This window comes from Nipponia nippon, unplaced genomic scaffold (assembly GCF_047370975.1).
Source record: "Nipponia nippon isolate SJK-2023a ecotype South Korea unplaced genomic scaffold, ASM4737097v1 scaffold_1, whole genome shotgun sequence".
Taxonomy (NCBI): domain Eukaryota; kingdom Metazoa; phylum Chordata; class Aves; order Pelecaniformes; family Threskiornithidae; genus Nipponia; species Nipponia nippon.
Window position 1 is genome coordinate 50,925,321 of NW_028262290.1, and position 21,043 is coordinate 50,946,363.

The 21,043-nt window shown below is 41.8% G+C and overlaps 1 long non-coding RNA gene across 2 annotated transcripts; it reads right to left on the reverse strand.

Annotated features, from left to right (window-relative positions):
* Nucleotides 1–15,697: 15,697 nt before the first annotated feature.
* On the reverse strand, nt 15,698–19,341 carry LOC148057373 (uncharacterized). Of its 2 annotated transcripts, none has more exons than XR_015699610.1 (3): nt 19,264–19,341; nt 18,892–19,078; nt 15,698–17,358 (listed from the first exon to the last, which is right to left on the reverse strand). It is a non-coding gene; the product is annotated as an uncharacterized LOC148057373 (long non-coding RNA). The 2 variants fall into 2 exon arrangements; XR_015699609.1 differs by having other exon boundaries at nt 18,875–19,078.
* Between the last annotated feature and the right edge of the window lie 1,702 nt (nt 19,342–21,043).

Here is a 21,043-nt window from a genome sequence, read left to right on the forward strand (position 1 = left end):
AGAAGTTATCATCATCGCTACTGCTGAAAGTGTATTTCATGACCCATCCATCCCAGTCACATCCCCATCAATTACTGATCCCATTTCCATCACATTTGTGATGTGTCTGTGCTTTCATATTTCCCGTTTTAAGTGTTCTGGACCCTTTCATGCAGCATTAAGACCTCTTATGACCCACTGGGATGAATTCAGGCTCCCTTTTGCAAGGCTTTTCAAAGATCGTGATGACCTAACCTTAGGTGTGTCTGAAGTTTAGATTGGTTGTAGCCAAACCTTCCCTATATTCTTTCAACCTGCAAAAATCAAGCCTGAAATCCAAAGAGGACAAATCTTAGTGCAGTTGTGTTACTTTCTTTGAGCAAGCCTCATAGAAAAACAACAACTCCCTTTTGAGTTTTGTAACTCTCATGGAAAGCTCACAAGAGTTTTAGAAAAATTAAGAAAATTAACCTTATATTCTCAAATCTAACTAAAGGAATGTGTGATTGACATTTCAAAGAAGGGTTCAGATTCATTCTTATGTTATCTAACAAGCAGTCCCATCCAGTAACTCTATTTCTCCATATTCAATCACCTTTCCCACCATTTTACTAGCAAGCACAATACTCTGACTGCTCATCACCATTGATCCAGCTGGGGTGTCTGGACCAGAAACCATGGAGCCTAACATAGCTTCCCTTAGCAAAGTAGAAACTTTCTGAGTGTGAAGGGTGGGGGGGATGTCATGTTTTCTGAGCTGGAAGTCTACCCTGAATCCCATCTGCCATTAGTGTAGAGTTACATCAATTGATTTTTCAGACAGGGTGACACTCCAGAGCCAGGTGACAGGCCAGAACAGTGGCTGGACAATAAAATACTTAGGGAAGCTAGCATGGGCTTTATAGAGCACCAGGGGAGAGTGCTGAATAATACTCTTCAAGCCAAAATCATCTGTAGGACATAAGTGCTAAATTATGTTTCCACTTCCCATACTGACAGGTCTCTGGAATCTGCAGGAATTCCCTGCTCTTCAAAGGATATCAGAGCACACAGTATGCAGCTTTCAGGGATTGGCAACCTTGCTTTTGTGATCTCTTGTAATGAAATTTTACCCATAATGCCATAAGAATAAGGAAATATAGCACTCAGAGACACTAAAACTATCAGCAGTTCCCTGCTCAGTGCCTATGCTGCTCCTTTGCCTGGCCAAAGATAATCACGCATACTTTGTTAAATTAAAACAGTTTGCTGATTTATACATCGACTTGTGAGGAGGTATTTCCAATTACTTTGGCATTCATATCTTGGACAAGCTGTTCTCTCAAATCACCCTGGCACTTAATAGCCTGAGCCGACTGGTATTTTGTATGACCCTGGCACTATTAGCCCAGCCTGGCTAGTGTTTCAATTCACCATAGCACTAATGGTCTGGAAGTTGTTCTTGTTTTCCAGATTAATGAGTACCCTAAAACCCACTCAAAATTGGAAAAGAAAGAATGTTTTCAAAGGGGAAAAATAAGGCGAGTTGGAGCTGCCCACTACCTCTTCATTGTGTTCTTTCCTCATCTGCCTCTTCTTTAGCTGCCTACACAGGAATCTAGTAACACTGGTGCTCCCATGGAGCAGCGTATGCCCAGCAGATCAGGGTGCCCACCACTAACACCTGACCCCCAAAAAGCCCCGCAGGGACCCCCAGAAAGGAAGGTTCTCTGCCAGCAGATTTCTGTGAGCAAGGAAAAATGGTTGAAATGGGAAAGGCCTCATTTGCACTTCCATTGTGTGAGATAGTTGAAGCCTTTTGATCAAAATCCAGCTGAAGATGGGAGTTGCTTAACCAGCATTGCCCTCATCAGGAGCTGAGAGCTGCACCCACATGCTCATGGGCCACCTCCAGTTAAGCCTCCCTATTCCTCGACAGGGCATGGAAATGCAGCATAAGCACAGGCAAAAGCAAGGACTCAAGCCACTCTCCTAACGCCAGCGGTTGCTCCCTGAGGACCCTGGTTTAGCAGAGAGGCAGGCTCAGACGAGTACCTCACCACCTGCAGCTAACACAGCTGAGCCCTCTGAGCATCTCCTTTAGGAAGAGGTGAGCAACCTGGCTGGACTCTGGTCTTCGCCACCCTGGGGTGGTCCTCACAAGCAGGGCTGGGGGAGTGCAGCAGAGGCAGAGAGGGGACGATGTTGCAAGAGCATGCCTTTTTATTAGACATATTCAGTGCATGAGGAGGGATGAATTTTAACATTATTGCCAAGGCTCCATGGCAGGTCAGAGTTTTCACCTCACATACATGCAGACGCTGCCCAGTTATGATGGGCATTCCTCAGTTTACGGCTAATTCCTTTTTATTCTTCAATGTGTGGGACGGGCTTTATATGATTTGAATTGGCCTTTGTCACTTGTTATCTTTTTAGAAGCAAACCCTATCCAACCCTTGCTTTTAAAGAGAGAAAAAGAAGGGGGCGGAGGGGAGGGAGAGAGAGAAAGAGAGAATATCACCCAGCCCCTGCAGAAGGGTTTTGGAAGATTTTACATCTCAGCATTTTTTAGCTTCACTATGCATTTTCCATTGTACCTGATTATTGGTTCAATATGTATACTATGTTATTTAAATGTAAGGGGGAAAATCGACTAGCAGTTATGGGAGAAGGCAGAGCTGTCACAACATATTCCTGCAAAGCCATGATTTGTTTTGTGTTCAGTCACACATTGTTTGGTTTTCAGCTCTTATTTCAGTCCTGGCCTTAGGGTTTTCTGAGCAGCGTTGAAAGTCAGATATGCAGAGCGCTACACTGAATTCACTATTCTGTATTTCTAACACAGAAGATGGAAGAAGAGAGTATTGTAGATGGAGGGAGGGACACAGGACAAGTTTGTCCCTCATTATTTACAGATAGGTAATCCAAAATGGAGTTGTAACGATACAAAATACTCACACGTATGTGTGTGGGAGGAAACTTGTCTGGCTTTCAGCTGGCTGACTCCCATCCCGGCTGTCTTGGCTCCAGCCCTGCAGCCAGAGCTGCTCAGGGAAACCCCTGTGCCCACAAAGTCAGGCAGGCGAGAGTGGGAGTCCAGGGAGGACCTGGTCACCCCCTTCCCACTGTACAGCAGCTCCAGCTGTCCTAGAAACCTGTGGTCCTCATATGCTCTAACTAGGTGTTAGTGTCACGCCACAGACGCCAGAATCGGAATCTGCTATGTACATATTTTCGTTATAAACAAAAAGACACTCAGCTGGTAAGTCTGACTGGCTGAACCATCCTAATGCCCAGATTTTGCTGGAGTTTTTTTATGCTTCCATACAGAAGAACATCTATCATTAAGTCTACCAAACATGGACAGGCACAGGACCATGGGCCAACCATACAGTTACTGTTAACCTATTATGTTTATGAAATGCACTTATATTTGGTCATTATGTGTGAGTCATTCTCAGAATCCACAAGCAAAACCATTCTTCAGAGCAGTGATGAGACAAAAATGTCAACCCAGCTGCAGCTTTCCTAAGGGATCTGCCACAATGTGTCGTCTCAACAGACAGACTATTTATTGTGCAATGTTTCTGTTCATAAAGAAAAGTGCTAGGAAACATGAAGGAAAGAAAAATATGAAACCAGTTTTTGGACAGAGAGAAGAAAATGTGATGGGAGGTGATTCCCTGACCCCTCAGTACCCTTCTTCAGCTTTCGGGATGGAGATAGAGCATTATCTTTGGGAAAGTTACAGCGAGGTCTTTACCAAAAGTGCTGTGGTTGTGCCAAAATAAAGTTTTGTCTGGTTTTATATCTTTCTTTTGTTCTAAGCACAAACTCAGTGTCTGCTGCCACCTTCTACATACAGTCATCACCCCATCTAACAGCTAATAAAAATAGGAGAAAGAATATCCTAGTATCTTCTGTCTCCTCCCATCCCCACCAAGGAAACACAAATGCTGAGCAAAAGACACTTTCTTTTTCACATTTTTTGAAAAGCCAAAGCAATAATAGATGTATCTTAAATGTTCTTCTCTGGGTCTTTTTAGCTGTTGCCATTTAGACTTACTGCCAGCCTGCAAGGACATTGTCTCTAAGTGATTATTTTTTATTGCCAATGTCAATGAAATAGAATAGAGAGGAAAGAAGATGCTGTAGCAGTTACTAAATCTGCAGAGAACAATTTTCATTGCTGGTGGCTTTTCCTGTCTTTTAATATTATTTTAGTCAGGTGGCACCTTCCAGGGAACAAAAGCCTTTTGGAAAGGGAATGATCTGGAAATGTAATCATAATATTATAGCAAGGTGACCTCCAAAGGTCCGTGCCAGGGCATCAATGTGAGGAAACCTGATCTTCTGGAAAAGAAACAAAGAGCTTCCCAGCACTGTAGAGCACCATTCATAGCCTCACCTTGTGACTCTGATATTGCTGCAGTCAATTAAGGCACGGGAGACTTCCCAGAGGCCTCTGAAGTTGGCACAGGTGGTCTTACCCTTGACCTTAATGGCCTCTGAATCAAATTTACAGAAGTTTATTAACGTTTATTATTTCAGTCACAGAATTGTAAACCAATGTAAAACTGGGAGAGCTTATCCAAACCACATCCATCCCAATTTACACTAAAGTTTACTCATAATGATAACCTGTATTTCAATATCATAAAATTACCTCTCAAGTCTAAGTCACAGAAAATGAAAAGGTTCCCATAAACATAAAAATAGTTTTCAGATAGCAACTGATATTCAGTTCAGGTTATTTATCAGTTAGTTAAAGAGGAGTCTACTGCCAAACAACCCCCAAATAACTGCCTAACTTATGGGTAGATTTGGCATAGAAACTTTTCAAACCTCAAAATGTTTGTTTGCCTTAGTTATTTGAAGGGAGAAACCTGAACTGTAGAGGAGAAGGTAAATCTTATCTGGCCATCTTGTTCCTTAAAAATTAGGCAGGAAACCTTACTGTCACAGACTGACTTTTGGGAATCTGAATCTGCTTGCTTTGATGGGTAAAATTAAAAGTTACCAGCTTCAGAAGTTTCTTAGTCCAAGTAAAATGGGGAAATACACCGAGGTGGAAAAATCCCACCACTGCAACCCCTCACAAACCATGGTGCCTGCCGTTAACCCTTGACTGCAACGGTAAAAACACCAAACTGGAAAGCTACTCCAATCCACTGAGAGGGTGGGGGCAGGATGAGCAGAGCACTTTTCATCCTGATGGAAGTTCAACAAAGTCTTGGTAATGCGAAGACCATTACTCACGACTTGGTCCTCCAGTAAAGGTTTCATCTCTCAATTGCTGTTCCTTTACATCATTTATACTGCTGCACAATACACTGATGAAGAGGATTTCAGTGCATTTCTTGACATGAGGAGGACTCACAGGCAGAGATCCAAGGACAAGCTAAACTGGAGAGGCTGTCACTCGTATCTTGTTTTTCTGTAATGCAATTCATTCCAGAGTACAATACAAAATTTGCTAAGGCAGCCTCCAAAAACAAAGTCCCTCATCTGAAATACTTACTTAGACTAGAGGTCTGTTTTGGCCATTAATTTAAGTTTCATTGTAGGTCTCTTCAGTTTTTAACAGTGTTCTATGGACTCTTTCAGACCATCAAAAAGACACTTACAACAGGCTTCACAGCGAACTGATAGGAGTCCACTGCAATGCAGTCATCTCTGCAGAGCAGTGATGAGAAGCAACACATGCCATTTTGCACAGTTGAGTAGCAAAAAGTACTCCTCAAGGGCATCAGGGCAACCTCAGCTCTCAAACTACTGTAGGAACCTCAGAGGGTGCACAGAGGGTGAAAAAAATGATAGCAAGACTGCTACTGGTTTAAGACAAAGCAAAAATTTCATCCAACAACAGATCCATGCCATCTAAAAATCTCACAGCAGGTGACACAAATCATGTATTACCTGTGTAACAGGGATGAAGGCTTAAACTGATTTTGCTACAAACTGTGCTTATACTTCCAGCTAATCAAAATATTTCTAACCTGGTCCTTCGATGTTAATACAATTTCTGCTGAAAAACACAGTGGTTGCTCTGTTTTTCTAATACATTCATCCTTAGCTTCACTTGTCCATCTGTTAAGTACTTACATGTGTTTCTTTTAGGGGATCGTGTGTCTCTGTGTAGGTGATGGGAGAATTTTTACTGGTAGTTTTATTGCTGTCGAAGCCGGTAATCATCTTTTCCTTAAAACCCCTGGCATGATGTATCACAAAGATTGCTTTGTTTATTAATGGGTCCTCATAATAGCAAGGCTTGATGCTCAATTTTTTTCAGACATACCAAGGTCTAATTTAATTGCTGCAAACAGCTAAAACCAAGTATTAATGGATAAAAATCATAAGATGATGAGTTAGTTACTACATATTAATGAACTCCCAGTCCTGGAAACAAGCTAATAATGACTTAGGACCTTGATAAAGTTTGTTAGAACAAAAAAAATATAAGCACAGAAGTTACTCTGGTTTGTGAATATTCTTACAAAGAAATCCAGTTCATAGGACAGCAACCACATGCTAAAACACAACAGTGATTCCAGGCTGACCTTAGTTTTCCCCAACAAAGTCCAGCGAAGGCCATGGGGACATGTGCACAAATAGCCTAGCACAGTATTGAGGAGAGGAGGGGAAGGAGATCTACCTCTTCAAGCATAAGGAAAGGTCCTTGCTGCCCAGGAGACAGCAGGAAAGCTCTTCTCAGTCTTGAAGCAAATAGGATAGTTGCCACTAGAGAGATTGAAACAACTGTGGGAAGACAGTGGAAGGATGTTTCTGGCACAGATGACGACATTCTGGTTTTGAAGTTTTTCTTCTTGCATGAGAAACTTTGTGCAATTTGAGGGGAAGACTCAGACCCTATAATACTGAGAACCACTTAGTAGCTACATGCTTGTGCCAGCAGATGAGAAACTCGTTCCTCCCTGTGCCTTGGGAAGAAGAACTGCCTTAACAAGTTCTCCAACTGCACAGTCTGGCTTGCCACAGACACAGCTCTAGCTCTGCAAGGAGAGGACACGACAAACTTCCCCGTGAAAAAACTGGGGAGCTTCACAGGAAATCAAGAAAAGGGCCGGGAGCCTGGGGAGTTGAATGGATGCAGCAGGAGTGGTCGTCTCCCCCAGGCAAGTAGAGGAAACGAAAGGAGGGCAGGAAAGCTCTGTGATCCTCTTGACAGAGCAGTGAATCTAAACTAACAAGCAAAGACAAAATTCAATCAAAACACGTGCTGGTGCCTGCATCATTATTTCCTAAGCTACCTTGTGCTTTGCCAAAACCCCTTTACCCTCATCTCCAGGAGCTTTGTTCACAGATATAAATAAAATTCCTGGATAGACAAATATCCACATTGTCCTCGGGTGACTTTTAACATACGCCTTTTGTGCAAAGAAACTAACATTTTCTAAAGGTTTTTGGACCCATTCCTTCTGCAAACATAGAATACCTACTATGCTTTGTAGTACCGTTAGCTTGGTTAATGTTTTTTCATAAGGAATTCTAGCAGGAACCACCGTTACAGAAGGAACTTAGTTCTTTGAACTGCTCTAAATAATATAAGTTTCACTTTCATCCCAAGAAGTGTTAAGGATGCACAAAAACACACAGGGAATTTTGTGCTAGCACCACTGATTATATTACTTTCAAAAGAGAAATAAAATCTTACCCTGAAGCTCAGAATTATTAGAGTGAACAGCCAGAATCTATTATACTATAGAAATATCACACAGAGAGCATTCATGAAAGAATTCGCCAGACAACTTGCTATGGTACAAAATTGTTCATTTTGTACACATTGTCTCATTACTTACTTTCCTCCTTATTAATGATGAAGTCATAATATGTGGGTAAATTAAAAGTCTTTCTGCTGTAACAGTGAAAAAAAATCCAAAAAACATCTGCTGGGTTTTAGTTACACTGCAGTTTCACAACAGATTTAAGCTGGTGGAGGTGCAGGTTCCCCGTGAAAAGGTTGGCCCCTTCCTTCATGCCAGCATTAGCCCCACGCAGCCATGGCGTGAGCCAGATCAAGAGATGGATCTGGTTGAAAATCAGTCTTCGCCCCTGGCCTCCTTTTGCTGGATTAGTTTGCAGCCAGTTGGTTCCTTCACCCATCTCCTGTCAGCACAAGGGAGGCCACGGGAACATGCAGCCAAGACGACGACTTTTACTGGGAGCCCACAGATAAATGTGTTGGCATCAAGGGATCATGAAACCCAACACAAGCTTTCCAAGCCTGGGAAAAATGACAAAAGAGGCTTCTTATATCAGGACAACTTGGAGAGCATCCTATGAGCATCAGCGCTCACATCCACTTCTTTCCTCACAACATGCCACCACTCTGAAGAGGCTGGCCCAGACCTTTCTAAGGGACCAAAGTGCACTCTGGCACTTCTGAGGTCTCACCATTTCCAAGCACTACATGCTCTGCATGCCCTCTTTAGCACCCTTAAAACCTCTTCATTCAGCCAGGTCTATCGCTTCCTTGCACAATGTTGTTAATTTTATTTTTCCGTAAATTGCATTAAAAATGTTACAGCTAACATGAAATGCGCTATACCATCACTCTCTCTGGGCAATCCTGCCCCAAGGACTGTGTGTCACTCTGCTCTGTCTGAGCTCCTTGTCACATTTCAAATGAACATTTTCATTAGTTCCTGGGTGACTCAGGAACATAATTCGTGTTTTAAAAGCAACTTGGGAACTAAAATTTCAGCTAAAGTCCCAGGAAATTGACTCTCAGTCACTTTGACACTTTTCCATGCATTCCCCCATGGTTTTGTTCTTAATTTGCCTGGAATATAATAGAAGAAAATTAGGCACTAAGGAATTGTGCCTTATAGAGACGTTTACATTCTTATGGAGACTATGAAAAAAAAAACAGGCTTCAGATTTTGTATTCCTCTAGGAAAAATAAATCCAGGAGTCTTTTTAGACTTGACCTAAAAAAACCAGCATCTTTTTCCAAGACTGGACCAGTGCACACTAGTGCATGCTTTGACTCCATATCTGGACAAGACACGCACAAGCAGTTTCCCTCTCTCCCTTTTAATGGTAGGAAAAGCCTGGCATTCAGGCCAGAAGGGAGCCCCAAAACACTCCGGTCAGCCCTCCAAGCAAGGTGCGTTACAGCTAACATTCCCTCAGAAGCATAGATACAGCTTTGGAAAATGCAGGACAGAATTTGTTTTACAATTATGAGGCCGATTACATCTTTCTCCTCTTCACAACTTACTTTATTTAAAGCTAAGAGTAAATCTTCATTGTCAGCTATGCTTTAAAAATATGAAAAATACATTTCCATGTTTTTCAGCCTATTCTGTTCTTTGTTAATTCCACCATCTGTGTATCTCATTGTTAAAAAAAATCATATCTAAAGAAAGACACACACAAAAAATCTGAACCTGAAGTGTTCCTTCTTCCTATCTCCAATTAATGCATGGCAGTTAACAAACTAATTTTCTTTCTTTTTTTTTTTTGTAATTAGCAGAACGTGCATCAACTGCTCCAAAGGATACTGAAGTCAGTGGATTTTTTTTGCGCCAACTTTGATGGGTTCAGATCAGCCTCAGAGCATTTAAATTCATATTGTATTTTCAATTCTCTCCTGCCCAGGCTGCTTCTCATGTGGAGATGAGCTGAAATAGAAGTAAGCCCATTAACTGTTCTTCTTCCAGACCTCCTCAATACAGACAGAACTTTGTCACGATTTTAAATACCACATTTGTGGCCCTGATCTACTTTTTTATTATTACTTAACCTTTTGGATGTGCCTGAGTTCACACAGTCAGGGACCTGCTCTTCAAAGATAAACAAATTGTTGGAGAACTAAGCAATACAGGAAATTCACGTGCTTTGCTACTGAATTAAAGGGTGGTAGGCCGAAAAAGTCATTAGTTTTAGTGACCACAGTGGGTTTTATACAGAAGAAAGGTTTCATTCCCTAAATTGGCTCACATGTTATTGCTAATGAATGTCTAACAAAGATTCTTCTCTATAAAATGTGATCATTTTACACAGGAGATTTATCAGTCGAGTTCTTGGAGAGATTGAGGCATTGGAGTCCTTTAAAAGTCCATTTTTTAAGTCTCTACTCCACACATTGCTTTATGACCTAAAAAGCAAAGGGACTCCACATGCTGTAGGGTTCAATTGAAATTATTGTTGGAAGGTAGGAATACAACAGTAGGACTGTATTCATCACAAGAGTTACACTTTTCGTTGCTAGAGCTCAAGAAAAGTCCGTAAGGATCAGAGTTGCAAGCCATCTCTTTCATTTGCTCGTTCTTTGTGCCACACTTTGTCTCTCCCTCTCTGGCGGTAAGAGGATCACTTGGTGCAGGCAGCTCTCGCGTGCGTTCGCCCTGCTAAAAGTTTTCTGGCAATTTGTTCAAAGGCTTCCATGTCTTGTTAAAATGCTAACGCATGTACGGCCAGGCTGTCATTCGTAAGCAGGAGCTCGGAGGGCCATGAGATGCGTCCGTGGGAAGGGGGAATTCGCATCACCCACTTTCGGAATTTAGGGTGGGTGCAGATCTGAGCTCCTGTGGTCAGGGCTGTCAGCTCCCTCCACAGTCAGCAGAGAGAGATGGGCATCTCTGAAGGGCAATGCACAGCACCTACATCAGATGCCTAAAGTTAGGCAAGGCAACTATTCCTTTAACGCAGACAAAGTATAGGAAATCTTTTCCTTGACTGAAGACCAAATAAGCCTTTCAAAAATCCCCTTGGCAGGCCACATTACTACAGAGTTTAGCATTATCCAACAATAATAAACACACACACACACATAAGAGAGAGGCCATGTGGCCACAAGCCATATGAAATGAAGCAGTAGGCCATATCAGACCTCCTGCTGTATGCTCTGTATTGAGGCAGGAGAGGTATAAATACTTTAGTTTTCATGCAGTGTATTACAGCACCCTGGCAAAGGAGTCTTGGCTATTAACAAAAGGGTTGTGCTACCATCGATAATAGCAGCAAAGTGAGAAAAGAGGAAAAGTAGTAGACAAAAGAAACCATACTTGGATGCCAAATATTTGTAGTTGTGTTCATTCAGGACTAGCACCTCTGCACCTTCAAAGCTACCCTGGGGAAGGCAGCAGTTTGCAATTGCTGCAGTTATTAGGCAAAAAGCATTGGGGCATGGGGTTTCTGTTCCATGGGACGCAGATCTAAGTCTGAACACACGCACAGTCTTTAACAGCAATCCCGTCAACCACCCAGCATCCCAACACACAAGTGTCAACACACATAGTCATCGTGCAATTCTGTGGAAGTGAAGAGGGCACTCGCTATGTACTGCAAGGGATGGTCAGGGAATCTGCATGCAGATTGAATTCATATGGGACCAGCACAGCCCAAGTTATGTGAGATCACAAGAGATGTGCCTGTAGGTGGGACAGTGTTTTCCAGCTGTGCTCTGGTGGATATTAGCTGTTGCTGAGGGTGCAGCATCTCCCACCTTATGCCTCTACTTGCAGCTGAGCTCCTGTGTGTCTCACTTGCTCCACAACCCAGGTAAGGTACCGATCATGCATAGAATGCCCAGTTGCATTCAGCACATAAACGGAGATTGGGAAGGGACACAGCCCTACAAACATGAAGCCCCAGGTGTGTAAGGAGCTGACCAGAGAAGTGTACGTAAGGTGGCATGCATGAAACTTTCTGGATGGACATAACTCATGCTTCTGTTTGGTTTTTTTGTTTTGTTTTTTTAAGTGCATTATTGGTATTTGAGCTTTGCACAGACAAACCATGAGATATTTAGAATAACTTACTGTTACTGTTGTAATTTTCAGCTATGTCACCACTAGTAACTGAAACATGCTTAGGACTGCTCTGTGGCATGGAGGCACACCAGCACAAGCCAGCCTGTGTCTGTTCTCACCCTCCAGAGCCTTCTGCAAACTGACTCTGCAGAACTGCCTTTACACTGTGCCGGCTCCTAAACTGTGCCCAGCTACTGTTTAGGAACCTGACACAGGCCAAAACTGTGCCAGACCTTCCTGGCTCAGCAGGATGAACGATAATAGACCTAGGAAGATCCTGTGGTATGCAGACCTCCCCTCAATACTTGCATTTCCTGAAATATTTTCCTCAATAATAGTACCTTCAGCACTACTTTTTTTTTTGTTTTGGCAAACACTACAACCAACCATGTGTTTGTTAAACCATACCATTTGATTAAAAAAAAGAAATTTAAAAAAAAATCACCATCATAAGCAAACAAACAGTCTTCACCAAAATGATAGCCCATTCTGCCTTTTAACCTGCTGCTGTTTGCCTTGGGACTGTGTGTTTTGTTTGATACCATTAACGAGTCTTTGGATTACAGAAAGAGAGGCTAAGAGCAGAAGGCACTTTAGTTTCAGAGACCTGTTCCAGACTGTAGCCATTAAGGTCGTAAGACAGGAGAGAAAAGGGGCTGTCGCTCATGAACACATTCTAAACACTTTGCTTTTTTGAAACAACTTACTTTGTAATCATTATCTTGGCTCTGGCCCTCTCATTTAACCTCATCTGCCTGACTTTAAATTCATGGAACAGATTCGTACTGCCTTGGACTCCGTGCAATTGGCTGCTGTAATATTCTTGGACTTTTTCTTTTATAAGAACATTTGATACCATTAATCATATTGCCATATGTAATAAATTGGCTGCCTGTGGTACATTGCCTCAAACTGTCACATGGTTCCAATCACAATTCTGCCAACTGTAAGTGGTTGTTGGAAACTCTGACTCTTCCTCTCCGGCGTGCCGATTGCGAGGTCCGCAGGGCTCCGTCCTGTTTGTGCTGTACATTAATGACCTGCTGGCTGCCTAGCGGCACAAAGGCCAGGAGTTACAAGTATGCACATGTTTGTAAGTGCCGCTACACATAAGCAATAATCTGTTTGATATCAAAGTCACATCATTACAGAGTCAGCTTTTTGACAGCGTTTGCGAGGTTTGAAGGCTAATTCAGTACATCTCTAATTTGCAGCTTAAATATCTGCCAAAGTGAAAGGTGGGGAAGTGGGGGTAAAGTATTAAATTTAGCTGCGTAAAATAATTCAGGGAACAAGAACACTGCTCGTGCGATTTGGCTTTTGCGACTGTCAGGGCTCTTGTCAAGTCACAGCTGGAATGCGGCAGATTTACAAGAACAATAGAGTTATTTGGGGGAGGAGGTGGGGAGAAAGGAATAAAATGCTATTTGTAGCACTTCAGCTAACACTTTGACACAGGTTCTTTGGATCTTTCTAAGTAGGCATGGACAGATTGGTTTAAATAAAATAAAAAACCAACACAACTCCTGATCCTATACTGAAGTTTGCCTTGAATCTTCTCTCAGAGCAGTGAAAATAGTCTATTGACTTTAGAGCTGGGCCCAGAAAAACAGCACTGGTTTTGAATATCGTGAAGTGTCTTTCTACATGGCAGCTGGACATGGGGAAGGGAAAGGAAGCTACTGTAATGAAATAATTAACGATCAGGTATATTATATTAGAGCCCTAGTCATGGGTCAGGGCCCCACTGCATTAATTATGGTGGAAAGGCAGAACAAAGACAGCTCTCATGCCCAGGAGGTCTTTAGTCTCATCTCTAAGCTCACTGACTTTGTTCTGCTCTCTCAAACCTTCTTATTCCTGCAGGCTCTTACTTGAAGAAAATACACAGATACTCCTGCAGATGTAGGCAAGGAGTAAAAAAGCACCATAGGAACACCTGCTCTCACGGACCCTTGGTCAGACCAAGGAAATGAAGCCTTCTAAACCTACATGGAGAAAAGAAAAATAAAATATTTACAGAGAGTCAACAGCCCTCTTTGGTATCCAGATACTCAAAACTTCTTGGCTGGACCAAAGAAGGGTGCCAGCAGCAGTGAAGATGCAGTAATGTAAGAGTTCGCACATTCCAGTAGCCAGAGCATATACATAGGACCCTGATGCATTCATATAGGAAGGGCTAGCCTGCTTTGTGCTACTTTGACTTTTCCCATTATTCATCCTAGCTAGATTAATAGATACAACAATCTTGCCATTTTATTGCTGGCCACATGTCATGAGCTCAGCAGGCATTATGACCCCCACACTGGAAGAAACTGGTGGATTAAAGCTCAGCAACATGAGAAACCCTAGACTCACGGGAGCTGCTATTCCAGGACTGGATTTTGGCCCTGGAGTCCTTGACTTCACTCATATATACAAACAGGCACATAACTAAGTCAAACTGGAAAGGAGCACAGGAATTCAAATTCTCGAAGAAAAGAAAAAATATTATCTCCTCCAATCCACTTTCTTCAAGAGATAACTAAATTTTTTTCCAAATTGTTCCTCAGCTTTGCTTGATCTATTTTTCTTAAAAGATATTTCAAGTTAATGCCTCACAGGCTTTTCTTTCCTAGGAAGTTACTCTGAAAGGATTTTTTTCCTCAGAGGTCTTGATCTTTCAGACCTTTATACCTGTGTTTAAGTCAACATGTGATAAAAATCCCAGTTGCAGGATCATTTGTGAAAAAGAGACAAGCATGCACAAAAACGCTTACAGGATCTCAGATTCACAAGGAAAAACTGTATAGTTGTCAAGTTGAAAACACACAATACTGAATCATGCTGTCAAAAAGCTGACACCTCTACAATACTTGGTATCTTACTATGTACTGGTGACATTTCTGGGGGTTCTGTTTTTATTAAAAAAAAAAAAAAAAAAAAGATGTTTCATGAACCTTTCTCTGAAAACAAAAGCTCTTGAAAGACTACATGAAGCATTGCCAGGCTGACTTTCATGAACACATCACTTTCTGAAATGTATATAATCAAGGACATAATTTTAGAGGTATCTGTAGATGCCTTACAGTGTTCCAGCTATAACAACCAGATGACCGTGTTAATTCTACATCATACCCTGTAGTACCTTCACAGAGCAAGCTTGTCAGGCGAATTGAGCTATGCATGCTTACAATATTGTTTTGATTTAACATAGACCAAATAGAAGACAGTATTAGCTTCAGCTGAGAAAAAGCTTCCTTTTTTAGGTCTAGACTCATAGGCCTTACGGGATTTGAGTGCAGAAGCTCTGAGCACTGCTGGAAACCCCTAATTACAAGACAACACACATATTGGGAAGGAGTAAGCAACTACTGCTACACCAGGTAGTCCCAAATTGTTTTGCCAAATGCCTTACTAACAGATACAGACAAAAATCTCACTCTAGTTCAACGAAAAGTCTTAAAAAAAAAAAATAACCACCCCATAGAAAAAGCCCATACAACTTAAAGTTTTATGTGAATGCTCTAGAAAGCTGAGCAGCTATTACTCAAAGGAATAAGACTTAATTTGGGGCTTAGGGAAGAAAGAGCAATTCACGTTCACCATCCCAGGAACAAATACATAGAATTAACATTCATCTTTGAGTATTTTGACAGATCTCTCAAAACAAACAAACAAAAAAATTTTAGTTTGCAGACTCTTAGATCTGACTAAAGCAGCAGCCCATTCCTGACTTGGACACTTGCTTAAATTAAACCAAAGTTGCCTGATCCACTCCAGTGGAACTTTACACAGCATGTAAAGTTTACCTCATACATAGGGCCTCTGGTGTACAAGGAGACTGACTCAGCAAATAAGATTAAGCATACACTTAATTTTAAGCTCATAGGCAGGTTAAGTAAAGTCAACAAGCCTTCCTCAGAGGTTACACATATCATTTATTGGTATGTTGGATTAGGATGCAAGCATTTGTGGTACCTTCCTGACATTGACTGTCTTTTTCCTGCAACAGCACAGCTCCTACATGTGATGGACAGAGTAGAGACAGCCATGACCTCTTTGTTTCTGCTCCTGTTATCCAAAACAGAAGACTCAATTTTGCTTGCAGAATTTTAACCATGCAAAAAGCAATACACTGCGAATACATGACATCATTAAAAAGGGTTATAGCAGAAGCTACACAAACCAAATGAACAATAATAAAGAGAGAGATAACTTATATGATTCCCTACCCACCAACATACAGAAAGAAAATCCATGAAAGATCAGGTTCCTGAAGTATACCTGTTTTCCAGTAACCATGCACTGTAGTTTTACTGTTCAGCTAAGCTATATTTCTAAAGTCCACCCATTGACTAAATAAAGGAAAAATTTCTAAGCTGAAATTTCTCAGCTGATTTCTAAGATGAGAAATCCAGATTGTGATTTTCAGCTACACACTATCTCACAAGAAGACAGAAAAATTCGATAAAGTCCTCAAAACAATTTTTTTTTAATTCATATGACAAGTTAGCCACAGCTAGAGGGTGTGGGTTTCTTTTTTTTTTTTTTTTTTTTAAAGCAGGATGTGCTCTAGCCATCTCACATTATCGTACCTAGCTGTTTATATATGAATAATCAAATATATGTAGTGGAGTAGAATTTTTAGATGCAGACCAAGAAAAAAACCACACAAAAACTACTAAACCCTCTAGGCCTCTATAGAGTAAGTTAAAGCACTTAGTGAAAGGAAATACTGACATATACAAGGGCTTTGAATTTCAAATATCCTTCAAGAAGTTATTAAAAAAGAGACTCTACTGCTGAGAAAGAGACAAAATACAACCATATTTCTTAGTATATCCCTTACAATTGCAAAAGAAATAGTCATTACATTAGCTTAAACTCAAAGTCATTTTTCCATTTTTAATGCCTTATGATTATTACAGGTTTTTAAACTCCCAAAGAAGGCAGCAACTCATATGAAGGAGCTATTTGCATTCCAGTTTTGTCTTTCTAGCTGTCTGTCAATCTAAGAGCAATATACTGGGCTTTACCCTATTTGAACCTTCATGGCTTTGCTGCAGGCTTCAGCCTGTATCACTATAAACTGCACACACGAAGACTGGCATTTGCATCTCCAAAAGATTTTACTCCCAAATTCTAAACAGATGTGTTGAAGCTCAGAGCCATTTAAAATAGTTTTCTACTTGCTGGTCAAAACCCTGAGCAGAGTATTTCTTTTGTGTATTTAAGGGAGCCAGTGAATACTCCTCTGCAAAACTCCTGGGCACATCATTACTTGTAACATCTGCCTGGGAGCTGGCTGTCCCAGTGTCCCCAATGTTGCCATCATTGCCTTCATCCATTGAGAATAATTCCTCTTTTATCAGGGAGGTCAAGCTGTCTTCCTCACCTAGGAGGTAGTGTTGCAACAGATGTCTCCTAGAAGGATGACCTGCTGCTGAGCAAGCCAGCCCAGTACAGTCTCTGACCCAACATCGAGCAGGTTCTTGCTGCACCCAATAGCTGGCGGACTTAGCCAGCATTTCCACAATCTTTCCATCCTCTGTCAGTGCAGGAATCCTAGAGAGCCCCAATGAGCCTTCACCATTGCAGTGCACACTGGTAGATGGGGCACGACTCCTGAATCTGTAGACTGCAGAAGAAAGCAACAAAAATAGACCAAGCAGAACAAACCAAATAAAGATCCAAAGCCAAGAAAAAGCTTGCATCGGACTGTCTTCTACAACACCTAATCACAAAATACTTCATAGGTCTCCTATACCATTCCCCCCACCACCACCACCACAACCACCTTTGCGAAAGTAAATTGGTTATCACAAGACTAATGTCATCTGTCCACAGTCAGAAAGCCAAACCTTTAAGGAACTAAATGTTACATTGCACCCCATTTCAGTGGCCTCTGCTGTTGTGAAAATAACCCTTTCTGTCTTTCTAGTAAGGGCAGACAAATCTCATGCTCTGGGAAGCTAGGTCTGGAACTAAACCCAAGGACCATGGTCATAAGGCTCTTTCCTGAGCCTCAATACTTTATTTTACTTTCCATTCAAGAGCTCAACTCATTTGATTTACTCCTAACTCTTTTCATCCCCTCTGCCTCTCTTACCCTACCACCCCAACGTAACAATTCTTGGTTTCTATTTCTTTATGGTCTTTCTCTCTTTGCAGAAGTACTCCCTTTCCCTAGTTCTGACCTTGAAATATTCTCAGACAATCTTTATATACTCCTTATCAAAGGCCCAGCTGTACCCTCTGAAAGGGGTTCGTGTCACACAATGAAGGTTGCTCCAGGGCTAGGGAAGCTCCCACCACCCTGGACAGCAAGCACAGATAAGTGGTTGGAGTCCTTTATGAGTTGGTCAGGATGATTACCACCTTGTGAGAGGAGCTCCATGCTTATAAAATACTTCTGCATTTTGGAAGGAGACTTCCTGCACGTGTAAACTGGCTGTAGGCTCTGGAAACTAGCTGCCTACCATTTATAACAAAGGCATCTTGCAGCATCTTTGCCTTACAGCTCTGCTACAGAGAAGTCTTTGGGCTCCTCAGGACAAGAAACATCAGATCAGCAGGAGACCACTGTGCTGCTTCTTTTATAACTCCAAGTCACACTGGGTACGTGCAAACCCAATAGATCCTGCATGCCATTTGTTCTTGGTGAGCTGCAGAGCTGATCTGCACAATGGGAGGATAGCTTTCTTGAGGCTGGAAAGTAGCTCCACTCAAAGCATAGGGAACCAGCTTTAACTTCAAGCACCAATGTTACATAAAGAGTGCCTTGACTTAAGTTTCAAAGCCAGGCATATTTCACAGAAAAGAAGGAATTCTAGAACAAGTACTCTAAGATTATATTTTTATGTTTACTTCATAAGTAAGTAGGAGGTTTTAGGCCTTGGGGAAAAGAGGCAGAGCAAGCAATGCAAGGACACAAGACAACATTTTGTGCAGGTCAGAGAATGGCAGCTCTGAAACTGAAGTAACAGGACAGCCATAGGGGTGTCACCTGGAGCTCTTTTACCTTTGAGCCCTTATTTCAAGGGAGTTGTACAAGTGCACATAGACAAGACACACAAGGAATGCAGTTTCAGTAGCACCCATCTGCAACTGAAATCAAGTTAAATTCACCCTCTTCCTGACCCAATACTACTAACCCCTTCTTGCTGATCACCTTGCAAGGCCCTGTCTTGGTCTCTTCCTTGCCACTCCGAAGTTGTCTGTCTACATCTTCTTCTCCAAGATCTAGCTGGCCGTGATCTAGCATGCTGCTGGTTTTGGCTGCTTACTGCAACATCCTCTTCCCCAGGGGAAGAGAAAGCTCTTGCGCTGTTCCGATGAACCATTTTATTAGGGCCCACCTAAAGTTAAGAGTAAAGGTTAATGAACAGGGGACCAATCAGGAAGTTACTGGACTCACAGGGCAATGGGAAACAGGTTCTGAGAGCTATAAAAGTCAAATTTACCTTATACCTCACAGAATAAAAGGGAAGCCACAGTACCAAGTCAACACCAACAACCCTTCCCAGGCATGATAAGAACTTACCTTAAAGTTTAAGCCCTGTCTCTTTGTAAAAAAGACTCCTTACCCTATTCCTAGATAAGAACACAAAGGTAACTCCACTGATATGGGGAGAGATGAGTAGGACTATAAGAAGTAAATGAACCACTGGAGGAGGAGCTAACACAGCATCTTCTTGTTTGTAATCAGCAAAGCCTTTCCAGACCTAATGAAATGAGAAGAGAGCCTACAAAAGCTGTGCATGATGTTTGGGTCTTAAATGAGTACAACACAGCAAAGTTTCTTTGGTCCTCAAAGAGGCAAAGGAGAAGGAAGGGTGAATCTCTCCCTTGGCTGAGATACGCTCAGCACAGGGACAAGAGAAGGGCAGATTAAAGAGTTTTTACTTCTTTGTAATACATAAGCATATTTTATCATACTGTTTTCTAAAGTTTTCTTTTAGTCTTATTCTGTGTAAGTGTCTGCTGCAGTAACTAGGGTAGGTAATTTTTCCTCTCTTCCTAATAGCACTATTTCCCAGATCTTGTGAAAATACAGCCTTCCTTCTGGACTATCTGACCCTTATATAGCCTCCCTTAGGTCCAACTAGCTCGTAGATTTTCACTAGCTTAAGTGTTTCTTAAGCTTTTTCTAGCACTTTGTGAATTCCTCTGAGACCCTCTCACGACTCTTTGAGGACCATGACACATAACCAAAAAAACCCCCAGGCCTACAGTGAAGAGGACGCAAACGATTTTTTGCACTGCCTTCCATGTCCTAGGTGCTGTACAAAGAGAAAAGGCAGCTCTGAAAGAAAGCACTAAGCCAAAGAAAGGCTCATCTGATTTTTTTAAACAAATGTCATTTTGTGTTTGAAAAAGCAATATCACTAATGTCTGTAAACAGCAGCCTGTCTGTCCGCAGACCCACAGACTAAGAGGTAGTCCAAAGTTTATGCGTCTGGGTGCACTTTCTAAGAGTACTGAAAGCTTGATGAAATTCTTGCAGACATGGGCTGTTTTGATATTTATGATTATAATCATCACCTTAAAACAAAACAATGCTAAGCCCTGGGTTAGAAATGCAACTGCACTGGTAATTCTTGTGTTTTCTCCTGGTCATATTTCAAAAGTAGCTAATTAAATGCAGACTTACTAAATGACTAGCACCAGACCACAGTAAGCTCACTTAGTTTCTGGGCTCTGCTATGTACGTGTTCAGCAATAAAATGCTTCTTTCCTTCCTGATCTGTCAAAGCAAGGGCATCGTATCATGAGTTACCACTGGGGGAGGCAGGGGTGGGCAAGGAATGGTGGCCCAGAAGTTGAGGTGGCCGAAGACTTGATGATCCAGCTCATATGACCTAATAGACTGTGTCACTGCCTTTGGGAAATACAAGCCTCCTGACACATGCCCTTGGCTGGAAGGTCAGAATAGAAAAGACCAAGCTCAGAAAATGAAGCCCTCCAGCTGAGAAAAATAATCCAACCATGGCCTGGCGAAAGCTTTATTTCCCTCCCCCCCCGACTTTTTTTTTTTTTTTTTTTTTCCCAAATTTCCAGGCTTGATGTGTTGCTGTAGTGCACTTCACATCTGATTAAATTAGTCACATTGCATTATGCCATACCAAATGTGACATATTGCAATGGAATGTGAATAGCGTATAAAGATGCACTAGCATCGCAGAGCTGCTACCTGCTTCTGACTCACATCGGTGTGTTAGCAGCAGGTAAGGGAGGCGTGCGAGGTCTAAATCCTTCCTTGTTAATAAGTCATGCTTTTCCAGCTGGTCAGTAGTTTCTTGTATGGTTACTTAACTTTGCAT